We start from the raw sequence: 18,846 nt of genomic DNA on the forward strand, positions 1-18,846 counted from the left end.
ATAAAGACAGGCTCTGAAGAGTTGAGTCAGATGATAGGTGTTTTTTTCTGAATGTAAAATGTGTGGAACAAGTCAAGTAATGTCTTTTGTAGATTATTTCTAACTAATGTGAAGCCCACACTATTTGATCTAATTATAGAGGAATGCCTCAAACGGCTGCAAATGGAGACACTCCAAAACACTCCATCACCAGCACCAAAAAAAAGGCCAGAACAAAAACACTCCAAAATGCTCCACCAGCACCAAAAAAAGCCAGTTCCTAAACCTAAACCTCCATAAAGAACCAAGTGTGATTTAAGTTGGTGGTTTTGGTGGGTGGGGCTTTTGTTGTCAGTGAAGAAGGATTTGTGGTGCAAACCGTGTCCATGAATAATGCACATTTGTAGTTATGGCTGTCACGTTGCTGCTCCTCATGTGTAGTGAACGTTGTGCTTTTCTGTTTTTCTCTCCTTTCTCTCCTCTCTCTCTCTACTTCGGCCTTAGCAAAGTCCATTCGATGTTGCTCTGCTTTGCTCTCCTCTGAGCAGGGGACCAGAATGCAGCAGAATTAGAGCAAAGTTTTCTGATAGTACAGTGTAAAGTGTACCACACAAATCTGCTCTGAGGCTTTCTTTGTGTGATAAAAAATTGTGTGTGTTCCCTGCAGGTGCATGGAGTGGTGCTAGCCAAAGTACTCTCTCCTGGAATGAGGTGATAGATCACACTCTTAATCATTTGCTGCATTTTCATGTAATACATGTTTTTCCCTGATGTAAACGGCTGAGTTTTCACAAACCAACAGCCTTTACAGCTAAGAAAAAGTTTACAAAAAGAACCCCAAAGTGTCTTCTTATTGGGACTGATGTATGCTGAGTGATAAGCCAAATTGCTGAGGCTTACCTTGGTGGTGGCACTTCCATGCTTTCAGATTTGCCTTGGCTGCAGGTTTATGCTTTACTATTCCTTTTCTTCAGAATGTCACCTTGGAGGCAGTAGTTCTGAGTGGATACCAAAAAGTAAAGTTTCAAGTGCTCTAATATTGTATTTCATCAGTTTTTAATTGTTGACTTTTGATAAAGCAGGCTATATGGGGTAAAACAGTTCCTTCAGTTGCAGAGAAGCAGTCTGAGACTTTTTCCTCATTTAATTTGCAGAAAACTGAAAGAATTTTTAGGGTTCTAAAGCAAATGGAATTTGAAACAAACTTATTTTATAAACATTCACGAATTTTGAGCAACTAGGAACTTTTATTTATTTTAATTTGGAGCAGAGAGTGAAACACAGCAGCATGTTATGGGATCTGGTTCTCAGCCTTCTCAAAGGGAAGCAGAAGGTATTATTCTCCAGGAATTGTTTTCAACAGACAGCAGGTTGGAAACGTTACCAGTAAAAACATGGTAAAGCCTTAGTAAGCATACTGACAATCTAACATTTATTTTCTCTGTGAGCCATTTAAGTAGTTAAAACTGTGCCTTCACTGCAAGAATTCCATTCATTGAGTTGGTATGAACACAAGTACTCCTTTGTGTTGCAATTATACCTTCAATGACTGACAAGGTACTGAAACCCTCTTTTTCCCTTTGCTTTTCCAACCTGTGACAGGAGTGTGTTGGGACCACATTTTTCACTTCCTGTTTTGAATGGGTAACTGAGTCCCTGTCCAGCGGAAGCTGCCCCCAGAGGCAGGCATTATTCCCTCCCCTCACTGCTGCTCAGAGCACCTTAGGGTCAGACAGTGGGATTTACAGGGACACCTATCACTCAAGCTAAGTGATCATTTTTACATGATCAGGAAGTAGGCTCTCCTAAAGAAAAAGTAATTCTTGCTTCCTGCCAGATTTGGCTCAATGCATGTGAATTATCAAATGAATTCCTCTTGTTTCTAAAATGAGAAGTGATTTGTGCATGTGTAATTTCAAAATAATGAAGTTAGTAGTGCCCTGATCTTACATTATTTTCATTTGCTGATGATTTCTTACAGATCAAGCTCTCCCTTTCTGTTGCCCCTTTGGCCTGCAGCTGCTGATGACAGCATGAAAAATTGTCTGAACTGCTCAATGAAGCAGCCAGGCTGGGACTGTGTATCCATCTGTTACAGGAGGCTCCTTGCCTAAAGCATCTCTCACTTCTGTCCAACTTCTGGAAACTTCAGGGATGGGAGACCAGACCAGTCAAGATCATGATGTAATAAATTAAGCATGGATAAAACATGGGTGTGGAGACATCCATTCCTGTCCAACACCATTCCCGGAAATGGCAGCAGGAGCTGCAGTCAGCTGTCTCAGGACTCAGCAGCTGATCTCTTGCCCATTTGTGTTTTGATCATGGAGCAACATAAAGGTTTCTCATGGTCACCCCATGGACAGCTCTGTGGGCATATACCTGCCAATTGTGTGGAGTCGCCAGTCAGTGAAAGGATGTTTTCTCTGTGTTTTATACAGGGAAGTGAGGACATTTAAGTCAATGACACATTTGCTTTCTTGGTCAGCATGGGGGCTCTCCTTGTGGTTTGTAAGCCCTAGATAAATGAAGAGGAACTCACATGGATTAAATTTAAATCCAAGATTTAGTTCAGCAGATGTCCCTTTCAGGGCATTCACAGGCTATTAGAGGATCAGTACACTCCAGGCAGATCTCCTGCCCTGTGACTCCTAAGGGCTGAGGGATCCCTCTGCCTATTGACTTAGGGCCAGAACTTCCCCATCTCTTCTGTCCCAGCTGCTGCTCCACCTTGTGCCTGGGAGCTGATAGTTAAGCAGAAGGTTTGAAACAAAATGTAGCATCTCCTGAAGTTGCCTGTGTTCTGTTGCCGTTCTCTGTGGTGAGATAGCTTGCTTACTGCATGTGCCAGCAAAACAGCCACAATTGCTGAAATCTTGCTTTGGGAACAGTAAGAGGCCAGCTCCCCAGAGCTGAAATGGGAGTTAGCACATTGCCACAGTGCAGCTTGTTCCCTGCTGGGAAGGAAATTCCAACCATTTTTTATGGTGAGTCAACTTTTGCACTGCACCAAACAACTGCCATCTTATCAAGACTGGTAACCTGCTCTTAGTGCACCTACTTGTGAGTTCAAAAGAATAAATCCACTCAAGAAGTTTCACTGTAAACTTAGATATAGTCATCATGTTCACTTCCTTAGTAATTTCCTCATCAACCTTTGCCTTGTTTGGTTGTTTGTTTTTTTTTTTTAAATTACAGTACTATGCTGCTATCAGAGACTTGAGCAAAGTACCTTTTAGTATATGATACAGGAATTGAGTAATTACAAGTTGCATCATTTTTAAGCCACTTAAGGTGGGATATTAGGTCTGCAAAATGCTAGACTCACAAATATAGCAAAGGCACTTGATCCTTTATGTTTCTACGTAATAGAGCTCAGCAATTTGCAGAAGCTATTCTCTTTTAGCAAGCAGTAAATTCAGCCAGAAAAGTACACCTTCAGAAAGATCTAATGTAGGAATTTTGCAACTTAAGTTTGTCAACACTTTTGAACAAAGAAATGCTGGGGGGAATATTGAAAGTACCCGGTATTTATTTTTTGAAAACTTGACACATTTAAAGTTTATTGGGAATTAATGTTTTTGTTGCCTTTTTTTTTTCTAGTTTAATATGTTTAAAAAAGGTTAATGTATTTGAAAACACCATCTGTGTCAATATAAGCATGTTTCTACATGTGCTCCTTGCTTTGCTCGTGCATAGTCCATTACATTTTTATGATATTTTGTTAAAAATATACAGAAGAGTCACAAATGCATTAAAAGAAATTATCCATTCTTAATCAAATATCTTTCCAGTGTTACTGTAACTCTAGTAAAAGGCCATGCTTAATGATCAATGAGATCATTACACAAGCAATAATGAGATTTGCTTTTGAAGCAGAGCAGCTTAGAGAAGCAATCAACTACGGACAAGCCTGCAATTTTGGGGTTTTAAGTTTAGCTGATAACTTTCTTTTTCCTCTGCTCCTGGCAGCAGGAAGCTTTTTTCTGTACAATGAAAAGCATCTTCTGAAAGATTCATCTTCAAGTTACTACATGGAGAGCCATAAGGAGCTGTCTGTTAGACATACTTCTTCATGCTCAGAAGTGGTCTCTTGTCTTTATTCTTAAGTAGGAAGGTTCGTAGCTACAGGTGGTTTTTTAATATGAAAGACCCTGATCCAAAGTCCAGTAAAGCTGGCTTAAGGACTTGTGAGCTTTCATCTTGGGGGCTGGTTTTGCTATTGGGAATTTGGGCAGGATCATAATAGCTCATTTAGTTGGAGCATTTGGAATTGCCTTTTCTAGTGTGTTTGCCTCAGTCCTGAGCTAGCTGGCAGACTATTTGCTTGATCTTAGCACTTCTATTTATGAGAAAGTGGCCAAGGCTTAAATAGCCACTTACCCTATAGAATGCATTTATCCCAGCAGCTTTTCTGCCTTAGCAGAGGACACTCTTCCCAGCTCATAGGGAGTTACATGCACACCTGACAAGTAAAACTTCTTGATGAATAGCTGCAGAACTCATCTACTCAGAAGATGCAGTTCAGCACAGAGACACTGAATGGAGATATGTCAGCTGATGCCTGACCCCTACCCATTTGAGGTCTCTATACTGAAGCTTTGTTTCCTATTACATCCTGCAGAAATTTGTCATGGAAATGAAAAACCACATGGCCAGGTCAGAGCCGATCAGCTGCTTTTCTAATTTCAATTAAGGTTTTGTTATCTCTGTTTAAAAGGGAAGGAAAAGTTAAGAAATAAATAACTGTACAAGTTGCAGAGGATAAGAGACCTTTGTTCCTCATTTTGTTCATGTGGTCAAAGTATTGATGAAAGCTGAGGATGCTGTCTGCTTACTTGGATAGATAAATCATGAGATTTCACCCCTTTATGGGCCCTTGCAATTGTATCACGTTGCATGAACAACTACGTAAAGGAATCAGATGTGCTTTGTGAACAGCAGAATAATCTGTGATTCACAGAAGTAGGTCAATGCAATTAGTGAAATGTTAAGACTCATAATGTAACATGTGCTGTCTGCCTGATTCCATCCACATCAGTTTCAGCAGGGATAACGTTAGACAAATGCGTTACTTAACAAGCAAATGAAAGCTTTTAAAGGGAAGCCTTCTTAAAAACATCAAGTCCCTTCATCTTATGTACAAGTATACTGGACAATCCCACTCAGAAGCCCCCAGGGAGCCCTGAGTAGGCACAGGACCTGTTTACAGATACACACTTGGAGGGATGAAGGAGGAGAAAGCATTCGCTTCAACAATGTGAAATTTGAGACTTATTTTAAAAAAACCCCAATCCTTTCATGCTGTCCTTTTTGATTCCACAAAACAAATCATTACATATCACAATTGCTTTCAAGGAAACTAAAGTGGATTGAGAAGAACATGATTTAAAAACTTGGTTGGGTTTGGTTGTTTTTGGTTGGTTGGTTTGGACCTGTTTGTGATTTTATTTTTTTTTAGTTCTTTTGGGGGGAATTTTTGGGGGGGAGTTTGTTGTTGTTGGTTGGTTTTTTTTCCTTTTCTGAATTATTGCTGTAGGAGAAGTCTTCTGTTCCCAGAAATATGTGAGGCTGATCTGTCAAAGTGAGTAGGACAAAAGGATCGATGTCTAAGCCTTAATGCTGTTGCCCTATGTCTCCAGCAGTGACCTTGCAGCACCAACAGCTCTAATCACAATGGAAACCAGTACTGGTAAATCCAACATAAATTCACTAACAGAATGCTTTTTTTTTTTGTCCAGATGTCAGAATGTAACCAGTTCCACAGCCAGCCCACCGCTGATACTCACAGTGTCCCCAGTCTATTGGTATGGTGAAGGAAGTTAGAGGAAGTATAATAGATATTTTTAAAAACTATTTAAAATACCAGATGACAAATTAACTTGTCTAGCTAAAACACTGGATTCTGTTCACTAAGGAGAAATTTTCAGGAAGAATTAGTGCCGCTAGACTGAGGTAGTTCTAGGAACTTATTGCAGAGACGAGAGGAAGAAGGGGTGAATCTTTGTGCACCAGAAACAAATTTGAACTCAAAAAACAGGGAAGCTATAGTGTAGAAGTCATTAAAAGATTAATAGAATAGAAAATTGCCATGAATTTATGAGCAAGAAAATTATTTACTTGTTCTTTTGGGCTTGAGGAGAAAGGAACTTTGCATGTTCAGCTTCTCAAAATAAAAATAATCTCACATTTGGATTGTTAGCTGTTCTTCCCCCTCCCTGAATTAAGCAATAGTCTGAGATGCTTAAGCAGAAGTTACTTAGATGTTCTTTATCTGAATTTCTACTGGCAATGGAAAAAGTAAAGAAGGTAGGTAAGAGCAGTTTAGTGTCCTCTGTTCTTTGTTCCTGTCATCTCTCCGGTGGTTTCTGGAGCTCTTACACAAGTGCAGCTCCACCCCTGTGCTGCCAGAGGATGTGACTGTGCTGTGTGTGAGCCACACGCAGCATGAGGTGACACTTCTGTCTGGCTGGGGCTCTCAGGGGCTTCAGCTGACGTGTGCTGCCCTGCCCCACAGTGCCATCCTTGAACTGACAGTGCAATCCTTGGCCTCAGCCTTTCCTTCACATCCTTTTCCAGGAGATGTTGTGTTCAGACCTGCAGGCATGTCTTTAAGGGTGCTTGCTTCCAGTGGCTTGAAGCTCAGGGTGCAGTCCCCAGGTAACTGTGTGTGGTAGGATTGCAGCTGCAATCCTAGTTTGCCCATAGAAAGCAAAGAAGCACCAAGCTGGGGGCAGAGACCTGGAGACCATTTCTAGTTATAAATATTTCACTTTTTTATCTCTGTCTTGTGCTTCTCCACAGTAGTTGCAGGCCCAGAGAACAAGCAATGTATTTTGTTTCATGGTTTAAAGTACAGCAGAAGGGGTTGGGAGCTAACATTTGGTTGATGTTAGACAGATGTAAACTATGAAATTCATTAAAAATTAACAACAACCACACACAATTAGAATAACAATCAGCTGGGCGAAGTTCTTCAGGGAGAGAAACAGGGACTGCCTTTGCCTTTTTCTCAGGTGTCAGAGTGCCTAAAATAGCCATGGCAGCATGTTCTGGAAGGGTGATCTGGATCGAAATGCAGTTCTCAGCAGCAGTTGTGCTCCATGTTCCAACTCTGATAACCAGGCATGGTGGTCAATATGTAAGAGCAGAGCAAAACTGCGCTGTCTCTTCACATTGCTTCTGTAGAGGCAAAATGAAAATAAATACTGTATTTTCTAGTAATGTGCTTGTTTTAGCTTTGGGGAGATATTTGGAGGTGTTATTAAGTGCATGATACATTGGGTAGACAGGATGTGTCCATCAGCAACGAGCAACCAGAGGCATTTACTCATACTGGTGCAGTTTCCAAAGTGGCAGAGATGACACTGAGCAAAGTGTCATGGCTAGAGGAGGAAGTCTCTTCAGGGTAAAATGAACTAATATAAAACCAGTTGAATTTATGTTTTCTACCAGAGCAAAATTACTCATCAACTTCAGTGATTTAATTCATATGGAGACCAGAGCTTACTCTGTCAGGATTCCTGGATTTACCTTCTTTTCTTTTCATAAGAGAAAATAATGTGCAGTGTCTCCAGCTTTCCAGAGATAGGACTTTCAAGGTCAATATCAGTACTTTGATTGCCTCATAAAGGGAAGCCTGAAATGATCAAGATTCCTGTCTGGTGAGTTGTTCTTAAGAGGTTTCTGGTTTTGAATTCTTGGTTCTCTGTCAATCATGATATTGTGAGAACATTTCTTTCTGCCCGCCCTTCTCTTTCCAATGTACTTTTCAGGAGATACAGATGGCAAAACAGTCTCTGAGAGATATTAAGACTTTCAAACAGCCACTGTTCCTTCAACTATATGTTCTTATCCTTTTCTGCTGACTTTCAGGAGTTAAAATTAGTAGAGAGCCTCCAGCTTTTGGCAGATGCTGCCATATAACTGACTTCAGCCATCCAGCAAATGCTGACTGTGACACTGTAAAAGGTCTAAGCATGTTTTGACATTACATTTATAGAACTTTTTGTTGTTGATTTCAAAATACAGAAAGTCTTAGTGATAAACTGAGTAGTATTTGCAGAGCAGTTCCCTCTTCCTGTTTGCTGTAAGTAGCATTAAATGACTGAGAAGATGAGAGAAGTACAATTGCATTTCAACAGAAAAGTTTCTCTATTTGGGTGCAAGTGCTTTGCTAGCAGAATGAAAATCAGAACAAAACTTGGAAGTGCACTGAGAAAAAGACCAAGCCCTGTCCTATTGTAGGCTTTGATGTTTTTGTCATTGTCTAATGCAGAAAGGAAAAAATCTTTGGATGCTAAAAGTAAAATACTTGTTTTGAACGTACTTTGGACTGTTCTGTTTATCCTCAAAAATTGTGGGAAGACTAAGTTGCTTGAACTAGAATTTTTTTGTGGTGTTTATCCAAAATACTTGCTGTAGTCTTAAGGCTTTTGCAACACCATCTTTATCAGTAAGTGTTTTTCTTAACAAATATAGATATGTTTTTTCCAAGAGTTTTAAGTACCTGTGTAAGTTGTTATTTTCTCCATGACGATTTTTTATTTTACTGTTTTGATAAATAAGATTATTTCTTACCTGCAAACTGCTCTGATTCCGTGACCTATGTAGAGATATTTTACTGCTGGCACATCATTTGACACACTTTATGCCAAGCATCAAAATTGTGAATGTACAGCAGCCCATGAGCAATAGAGAGCTTCCCGCAGTAGATACTGTTAAATAATCACTGCACTTCTGCAAGGGTGCAGTGAGAATCTGATAAGAGGTAAGCAGAGCCAAGAAAGTGAGACAAGATACTGTATCCATAGATTTTCTGGTCCATTGTGGAGCTTTTCTGGGAGTCATTGTGAAATGATTGACTTGTCCAGACGCTGCTCCCTTTTGTTTCCACTGATTCAGAGTGCAGGAAGAGAGGAGCAGCCTGAAGGATCTGGCTGGGTTGTTGGGGTGGGGTTGAATGTCAGATGTAGGTCTGCATCAGCTGGTTTTGCACCTAAAGATAAAGCAGAGGTATTGGTGCAACCCCAAACATTACAGTCTGACAAGTTGCCTGTAGGCAGCTTTCTTGCCTTTCTCCCAGTCTCATGACCTGTCTGAATGAGTGATCAGGGAGGGCTTGCTCATCCTGATAGTCTCCTGAATTTCTTAGAAGTAACTCAAGCCAACCTTGTCTCACACTCCTCTCACTCTCCCTGCAGATCTACACATAGCAAGGGCTGCTACCTTCACCTCACTCAGCAATGGCAGCAGCTCAGACAGATCCCTGATGGAAGTTGGATTGGAGTTGCAGTTACAGTCTGCATCTGAGGCTGAGTGAAAGCTGAGGCATTTGAGAGATGACCTTGGCATAAGTTCAGGCAGGGTTGTAGGCTTGGTGTACGCCTGAGAGAGAGGCCCAGAGCTCAGGCACTGCTGTCTCCTTTCAGATGATGCTTTCCCCTTTTCCTGTTCTCCGCATTGCTGTGTTTCCCAACAGGAGAGGATGCTGTCACACTTCCTTCTGTGCCTTGTGTGAAAAGGGCAGTCTCCTCAAATGGTGAACACTCTCTCTTTATCATTGCAAAATATGTGCAGAAAACATTGCATAATGTCTTCACCACACTGTACATCTCCTCCTCTGTACTAAAATACTCCCTGCTGAGTATTGTATGTTTTGAACTTTCTACTTTTGCTAAGATTTTGTTAAACTTACTAAGTTCCTTTCACTTTTTAAACTCTGCCTGTGTACAGGCTTCCAGTAATATGCTGCTGTTTTTCCTCTAAAGAAATAGCAAAATCACTGGTGACTTTTTTACCACAATAGTAAAGAAATTAAATTAGCTTTGTGTTTTTAATGTGTCATACTTTGCAAATTTTTGAAAGGTGATGAGTTAGTGGCTGAAATAGTGGAAGCAGCTGAAATTAAAGATATAAATTCATTTCAGAAAGTTGCTATAAAAGCAAGAGGAACTCTGTTGTCTGCCTACACCTTGTACAGCTGATCTCTTACCATAATCAAACATTACTCTGATGACAAAGGAGGTGAGAACAGTCCACAGATTATGAAATCCAGCTAGTGAGGTAAGGATCCCTCTTTTCTGGGTTATCTGTGGAGGTTTCTATCCCCATTGTAAGCTAAAAAGTGACATTTCTCTTTCCAGCCTCAGACGGATCAGTTAGCTTCTGATAAAAAGGCTGTCAAGGACCCAGCTTGAGACACAGTGCAGTGCTTTGGAGTAAAAGTACAGCAAGAGTTTACCTGGAAGTAGCTGTATGTGCATGTTAGTGTTTGAAAGCAAGGTAAAATTTTGTCGCCTTCAGAAATTGGTTTGTTGATTTGGTTAATCAGTGGCTCCAGAATGCATTTATTTGCATTCTTAGGGGGAAAAATTAAGGTAATGGATTTTAGTTCACATTCTCAAAGTGTAGCGCAGTTTACACTTTCTCACAAGATTTATTTTGCATAGATACTTCAATTTCTAAGCAAAGAAATGAAGTGCAAACAGTCACAAGGCAATGCAAGGATTATCTCTTTTAGCATAGCAAGTTACTGGAAAGAGGATTTGCCCTTTGTATGACTTTGATTGCAAACTCTTTGGCTGACCACTAAAGCAGATGACATGTTTGTTCCATTGCTGAAGCTATCTTTGACCTCATTTTCTCATGTTATCCCCAACTAGAGGCTAATCAATTGGAACTATTTGGAGTTACTTGTACCAAATGAAAACTACAGACTGTCCAAAAATGGTGTTACTTGTGCAGAAACATAGCATAATAAAATGCCTTTAAAGTGTTGCGACTGCAGGTTATGGTGTTGATGATAGAGTAGTTTAGGTTGGAAGGGATCGCTTGAGATCTACTAACCAGGCCAGGCTGCTTAAGCAGGGGCAGCTCAGGCCTGCGTCCAGTTGGATTTTTAATAGGTTCACAGCCTGTTTCTGTGTTTTACCACCTTTAGAGTTTAAATGGGGTATCCTTGATGGAATACTGAAGATGGAATTTCATGTGCTTTGCTGTCTATCCAGCTGTTTCTTCTCCAGGCTGACCAGTCCCAGCTCTTTCTTCCTCTCCACACATGACAGATATTCCAGTCCCTGAGATGTTTTTGCAGCCTTGGGCTGGTCCCACTCCAGTAACTCCACGTCTTTTTTAGACTGGGTTGCCCAGAACTGTGACTGGAGCTGGTGAAGGTACACTCACACTCACTGGAAGCAACAGTCTTAAACTGTTTGGGGACTTAAGCTGTTCTCTGGGCAAAGTTGGAATACCCAAGTAAATTATGCAGATGTGGGACTTATTCCAGGAAGGTGTTGTGCAATCTCCTTTTCTGTGGCACTTGATATGAGCTCTCAGCATTCAGCATAAAACTTTCAAATACGACACAACAGAAATGTAGAAACAATATGGCCTCATCATGATTAAGTTGGATTTAAGCCACTTATTCCTACATTACATCCTTGCAGTGCCAAATGGTGATGTTAATTTTTCATAAATTAAATAGAGAGGACAGTTCATCAATGTTAAAATCACTGGCATTATGACTCGACTTTTTTTCTCCTCTTCCCTATTGAGGCACAGTCCTGAAAGTCCTTTTTTCTTGGTTTCAAATTGGTGACTCTCTTCCAAGTCACAGGATGGGAGAGTTATTTAGCGAGTCCTGAATCACTCTTTGATTCCAAAATAGTGAGCGCAGGAGCCTGGAAACAAAGTTTCACATTATTATGGATGATACACATGAGGAAATAGGATTCTCAGCTTATGAGTTCTGTCTATATTCAGCCTGATGAAAGTTCATTAAAGTGGTGTCGTAAATAGATTTAGCAGAAGAAACATTTTAACTTGTTTCTAGAGATAACTATTGATCAAGCAAAGAGATAAGAGAGTGCTAAGTAATCCAGCTATGTTAGACCTCTATGCCTCAGAAATATTGCAAATTGATATTTAAATAAAAATTTCTTCTAATAGCGCATCAATTTAAAAAAAAATAGGAACTTTAAAAATCCCTCCTAACTCAATGGAAGCTATCAGTAATTTGGTGAGTCCAAATGTTTACTTATCCTCATTCCAGATGAATAGTTTTCCTCTTGCAGAAGCTAAGGATGTGCCAAATTGGCTTATCTAGCCTCAGGTATTCAGAGTAAGACCAATTCTTTCAGACTGTGTTTTCCAATGCATCCCATCTGTCATTTACTACACTGTTCCTGCCTCCCACTACTGACATATCACTCCTACATGGTAGGTAGGGCTCTAGTCAACATGCCAAACATGCCAGGCCCCTTGGAGAGCCAGGGCAGAGGCTGGATGTGAGCTGGTGTCCCCTGAAGGCAGGCTGGCAGCACTCAGGCACTGCAGTGTGCTCCTCACATCGTCAGGGACATAACTGCTCCAAGAGGCTTTCCTCCACATGACCTCAGCTTACACACTTGGGGTTTTCAGTGATCTGACAGGCTGGATTAAGGCAATTTCTCTCAGGTAAACAGTGCAGGTAAATGCAGCTTCTGGGGCCTTGTGCTGGCACTGGACAACAGGGTAGTAGTGAAGAAGCTACAAGAAATAGAGCATTTATGTCAGAACCACTTTCCAGGAATGGATAGAAATGAGGCCCTGACTAACAGACACAGGGAGGATGTGAAACACTGTGGACTTCAGCTGCTTCTGTGTAAAAGACAGAGGAACACCTAAAACATAAGACACTGTGAGCTGATTTGAGACTAATATTTCTGTCTTGAATACTTGTGTTCTGGGTAAATATTACTTGGCTTGCTGAAAACCAGCCAGTCACTCGTAGTTCCAGCCATTCCCCTGATTGGCAGGAGGGTACTTGCCAGACTAAAGCCAGGTCTGTGGGTCTGGTCAAATTGACTGGCAGGAAATGTCCTCCCTGACAAAGGCAGTGGGATGCCTTTGGGAGTGCTTAAGTGTGAGTGGACATGCCCTGGCCTTTAGGACTCAAAAAAAACTGTTTAAGCGTTTAGAAATAATTCAACCATCAAAAGCTACCATCATATCAAGTAAACAAGATCATAATGTGAGAGGAGATGTAAATCTACTCTGAATTAAAAGGGGGAAAATGTCATTCTGTAGGCAGCAAGCTATTTCATATCTGCCTCTTTTAAGTCCTGGTGAATGTTCTTCGAAAGAATTATTGGCAGTCAGCATCAAGAGCAGGATAGTGTGCTCTGGGTGAAGCTCAGCTCTGAGTGCAGCTTCTACAGCTTGGGTATGAGTAAAGAATGGTTTCAAAAGAGCTTCAAGACAGGCTTCTGTCAATTATTGACACCTTTGTCACCAATTATTGACAAAAGTAGGGCAAAGGTTGGGTGACTGCCAAATAATATTTATAAATCAAGAAGAAGAGAACATGACAGGTTATCAAGGAACAAGTGTAAGGAATATTGGATAAACCTATATATAATTAAATCCAAGATAAAAAAATTTATGGTTGTTATAAGAGCACTTAATCAGGAAGGCTAAGGAAATTACTCCTTGGAATGTGTCATGGCAACTGGGACAAAAGTTAAGATAAAAAGAGAAATCAGTTTTCTAGCCCACATTTCTTGCAAATATTCTCTGCAGGGGAAGGATATATGCATATTTTTGTAGGGTTGAATTTTAACAACTTCTTTCCCTCATTGCTAATGTTATAATTCCATTTGTCTGAAATGAATGTTTTTAATTTTAGGTTCATGGAGTTACATCTCAAATTCATAATGGCTAAGTGCTTTACTGAATCTAGATGTAAATGAAAAGCTTGATAGATTGAAGTATAAATAACTTTATTAAAAATCACCCTCATTAGGAAACTCATTTGAGTGAATTAAGTGAGTGAATGATTCCATTTTCCCTCAACATCCACTCACATTTATGAGTTGCATGGAAAATTAAATCATTATTGCACAGCCACCAAAGAACCTCATCGTGGCCTAACTTTTCCAGCATGTTGTAATGTTTACCCTCATTTATTTCGTATTGCATGCTTCATTTCAGTTTCCAGAATATCTCACTGCACTGAAGATGCTTCTGCTTTCAGTTCTGAGGAGACTGAGCTCTTGTGCTAGGAAGTGCTTGTGCACTGGCAAAAGGCGATGCTGAGGATGGATTTGTGGATGGCACTTGTCTCCTTGTCACAGGTTGTGAAGGCCCTGTGAAAGCAGGGCTTTTAGGCACTCAGGAAAGGCCCCTGGTCGGTACAATTGATCACCCTGCTTTGGATGGTCTGGTGAACTCATTCATGGCATTGGTTTGCATGTGCTGCATCTCTTAAAAATAATGCTGTTTTCCATTCTTACTGTGAGTGGCTAATACAGAATATCCTGAGTGCCCGCTATCTTTTGAATATCAACACAATATATTGCATAAGAAGCACATAAAATAACTAGGCAATGAAACAATTAATTGATTTTATAATGAAGCATGAAATCAAATAGACTTTGAGATAGGGTTGAGAGAAGCTGGTGTCTGATCTGATTAAGATCAATGTTATTTTCCGCTGGTTAGAGCCCAGGGGCCACTGGTGAAGTCATTTGGTCTTAGCTTAGTGGTCATAGAGCAGTTTGACAGGTTTGACTTAGTGGAACATGAGCGACAGCTCAGTCTTAGTAGGGTCATCAGTGCAACAGGGATGTGGTTGCTTTGATGTGGCCAGATTTATATCATGGGGAGGAAAATGGGACCACAAATAATTCAATGGGTTCTGTACCTTTTGATCACATAAGAAGTTTTTCATGAGCTGGAATGGGGAATTCATTGTCCCTGTGAGGTTAAACCAATGAGTGTACTTTGCAGAAATGTTAGACATCAGTAGAATCACAAATTTCTTGGGTTTAAATCATTACCTTGAACAGCAGGTCCAAAGAAATTCAGGATGCTCAGCTGCTTTTGCTCTGTGTCGTGGCTTGATTTTGTTTTTCTCCATGGTGCTTTCCATGCAATCACCAGCCTGGGAAAGATGAATTTAAGAGGGCAGGACTTTCTGTCAGGGGGATTGCATCCACCTGGTTCCCCATGAACTTATGTTTGCACAATCAGGGTGTAGTTGTTAAATGTCTTTAAAAGACTTATTTGATTTGTAGCCCAGTAGGGGCATCTAAGTGCCAGAAAACTGCAGTTGTATAATTGAGTGGCTTGGGTAAGGAAATGTTCTTTACCTTAAAGTACAAGTAGAAAACGTTAATTGAAGAATTTCTAGGAGAGTAATAATTACACTGACCTGATGCATACTACAGAAATCTTTCAGATTGAAGGGGACTGTTATGAGAGCTTAGCAGGATTTGGAATTTCCCCCTGTACAAGAAAGTCCGGTATTTGCCCACAGAGCTTTGCTGATATAAAATCCTCATGTTTCAAGGCTTTTTCCTGGGAATCCAAGTTCTGAAAGACCAGGAATTTACCAATGTAGAAGCATTTTCAACATCAACAAGATTATTTTCATACTTCAAAGTTTGTAAAACACACATGACTTGAATTACTGAAAGGTGCTTTTTAACTTCTCTACTCACCCAGATTTTCCCATTTTCAGTGCCTTGGAGGGATGGCCAAGGGGAAAAGGTAGTTTTCTGGTTTGTTAACTGCTAAAATTAAGCTGCGTCAGAAGCTCAGGAAAATGAATTGCACTAATTTCTGTACAAGCCAACCTGAAATAAAATAGGGGGTTTGGTTTTTTTAAAATATTCTAGTCTACTACAGTAAACTTCCCATAAAATCTGTGCTTCCCTGGAAAATCAAGAGCTCTTGGTTAGTTCTGTGTGATGCAGAGAAGGTATATTCAGTCCTTTGCTCAGTTCTTGATTTTAGCAAAGTTTTGAATGTTGATTATATTAATACATCTCTGCAATATCACACTGAGGTGTTTTTTTTTTATTGCATTGCTAACTAAGGTATAACTAAGAAGCAGAACAAAATATTTTAATTTTTTTTTGCCAGGATTGGAAATGTGAAAATGAGCAACAGGTAAAGTACAGGAAATATCTGTCAGTACATTTTAGAAGACTGCTTGAGGGAGTTCTTAAGTAGGCAAGTCAAAGCAAAATAGTTTTCACACAATCAAATATGATTGCAAAAATTAATCAATTGAAATAATTTCTATCATGTTAATACCTGTGTAGATATAATAAACTTATGATGATCCTATCCTTGATTTACCAGCAGTATTTTCATGTGAGGCTGGATGGCATTTTGACAGTGGGGGACAAGACTCTGACACTGACAGTGGGATGTAAACTACTGCAGGAGCCCCTCTGCTAAGGGAGGATATCTGTTAGCTAGATAAATATCATTTCTGAAGGGTGGATCATAGGGTGAGTAAGGTGTCAGTCCTGTTGTGAAATGCCCCTCTGGAACAGTGGCACTATTTTAAGAACAAAATGTGGCAGACGCTTTACTATGGGAGAAGCCAACACTCCATAACTTATTGTCTCTTCACTTTTCACAGGTTTATCAAATTTCAGCAGTTCTCCATAGCCCAGTGAAATCATCACAGATCCATTTTATTCAGCTGAGTCTTGCTGCTCTGTGTTCTTGTTTTGAGCTATGGGTGAGTGCAAAGCAGGTGAGTGTAACATCATTTCATGAATATAAAACCATTTCATGCTAGACCTGACAAACGAACAGCACTAGCTTTGTTAGCAGACTTTCCTTGTTCTTTATACTAAGCAAGAATCCTGAGGGTTTGAAGCATCATGTAAATCTGTTAGCTAATACAGGCCAGCGGATTTTGAGAAATCTGGCTTTTACTACAAGTTTACAAGGCTGTTCCAGTTGCTGAGAAGTCAGAAGTCTTGGTTATAAAGACTCTTGGGAAACTGATCCATCAGTTTAAAAGTTTACAGTGCTGCTGGAAAAGGGCCCAGCACTGTACCACTGGACCCTGGAAATGAATGAAACATTTCTCTATTAGCTCATGTAGCTTGCAACACTGTGGTAGCTGAGTAACTTGTAGGTGTTACTGCATTCATCCTTGCAGTATCTGAATAATCCAGGGAAATGCAAGTACAAGAGGCTATAAAAATATTTCCACCTCTCTTTTGCAGGCAAGGGCCCAGCAGGGGAAAATCCCAAAAAGCTTCCCTTTCCCGAAAGTTTTAAGCAATTTTTTTTTTAGTTAACATTAAGATTTTGTGTATGGATACTTGTTTGGTTTAATCAAACTTACTTTCATTCTGCAAAAGGTACAAAATAAATCTGTATGATAAACTTACAGATTCCATAAATTTATGGAGACTATTGTTTGCTTTTTGGGAGTACTTTGCTTTCTATAAAGTGTGAAGGATATGCACTAGCTAGCATGCTCACCCTCAGAAATTCTGCTTTTATACTTCTCTCTAAAATCTGCCAAATATCCTTTCCTCCAGACCAGCAAAGTTTTAGTAGGGTGTTTTTTAACTTCAATTAACTTTAACCAAGAAATTTATCTCTCAGTATAAGGACCCAAAAACCATAGTTTCAGAAACTAAATCAAAATCTCAGACTAAATTTCCTGTGTACATATTTCTCATACCTTGGAGCCAAAAGTTTTTTGGAAGATATTTTTGGAGCAGCATTTGTAAAACTAGAATTAGGAGTTTGCTGACACCCTGTTTTAAGGGTTCTGAGTCACCCCTTTTAAACAAAAATAATTATGAATCATCACAATTTTCTAAATCAAAAAGCAGTTCTACATATTCAGAGTTTTGACTGTTGTGAATCTTACAATGAGACAATTATTAAATTAGAGCAGTGGCTGTAATTGTTGCACCACAAAGGAAAGAAAAAGATGCCTTCAACTCCCCTTCTTTGACTTGAATTCTTCTTTTCAATTCTCCCTGAGATGCATCCTCCCTGCATGATGAATGTATGACATGACTCAGAATTACCATGTTCAGAAGAATATGATATCAATTCAACCTTATATTTTCTGTCCAGAGATGACTGCTTCAGTTAGGTGGTTGTAGAGGAGCTGTGGGATCAGATAAGAGGTTACAAAATTCTCTGGAGAAAGCACGAAGCTCTCTAGGTAACGCAAAGTCAGTGGTGATCAGAAGCAGGGAAACAGTAATGCCAGGAAGTGGATGTAGAAATCATTATATGTGCCAAAACTGTTAAGACTAATAATTAGTATTAGCAATAAGTTATGCAACTATCATCAGATCACAAGGAAGTAGTGACAGCAAATTTAACAAGATGTTTATATAGTTAATTCTTTGATTGATGTTTTGTTTATAAAGTGCTACAATGGTAATGAACATGTTGTGCCTTTAGTGGGGCCTCTTAAGTGAAATAAAAGCAAGTTGGTGCATGGCTAAAATGGAGGCTGCACAGTTTTGCCCGGTGCTGCCCTGTGCATCATGCCATGTTCCTGTTACACCACATCAGGGTCAGGGAGGTCTGAAGCAAGAGGTGTTGAAAGAAACAAGAAAAGGGAGAAGATGCAGCCTCAGTTGCAGGGGGCAGGCTTTGGCATATTCAGGAGGCTGATTTGTGTGCCCAGATGACCTAGAAAGCTGATGGCATCCTGGCCTGTACCAGGAATGATCAGCAGAACAGGGAAGGGATTCCTCCTCTGCTGTTGGCACTGGTGAGGTCTCATGCCCTGTGTCCAGTTCAAGGTGCCTCTGTTCAGGAAGGACATTGAGGTGCTGGAGCATCTCCCAGGAAGGGCAACAAAGCTGATGAAGAGTCTGGAGCACAAGTCCTATCAGGAGTGGCTGAGGGAGCTGGGGGTCTTTAGCCTGGAGATGAGGAGGCTCAAAGGTGACCCTGTCACCTCTCTACAGCTCCCTGAAAGGAGGGTGTAGCCAGGTGGCCACTGGTCTCTTCTCCCAGGCAACCAGTGATAAGACAAGTGGACACAGTCTTCAGCTGTGCCAGGAGATGTTTGGGTTAGATATAAAAAAGAAATTCTTAACA

At 40.3% G+C, this 18,846-nt stretch overlaps 1 long non-coding RNA gene across 4 annotated transcripts in view; it reads left to right on the plus strand.

Moving 5' to 3' along the window:
* LOC141729134 (uncharacterized) overlaps nucleotides 1-18,846 on the plus strand; it is a 49,469-nt gene that overhangs the window by 28,738 nt on the left and 1,885 nt on the right. For 3 of the 4 annotated variants that reach the window (XR_012580378.1, XR_012580382.1, XR_012580379.1), the window contains one exon: nucleotides 1,961-5,393. This is a non-coding gene — a long non-coding RNA (uncharacterized LOC141729134). Of the gene's footprint in view, nucleotides 1-1,960; nucleotides 5,394-16,393; nucleotides 16,511-18,846 lie in introns of those variants that run through there. The other variant, XR_012580381.1, reaches the window with a different exon arrangement.

Source organism: Zonotrichia albicollis, chromosome 5 (assembly GCF_047830755.1).
Source record: "Zonotrichia albicollis isolate bZonAlb1 chromosome 5, bZonAlb1.hap1, whole genome shotgun sequence".
NCBI lineage: Eukaryota > Metazoa > Chordata > Aves > Passeriformes > Passerellidae > Zonotrichia > Zonotrichia albicollis.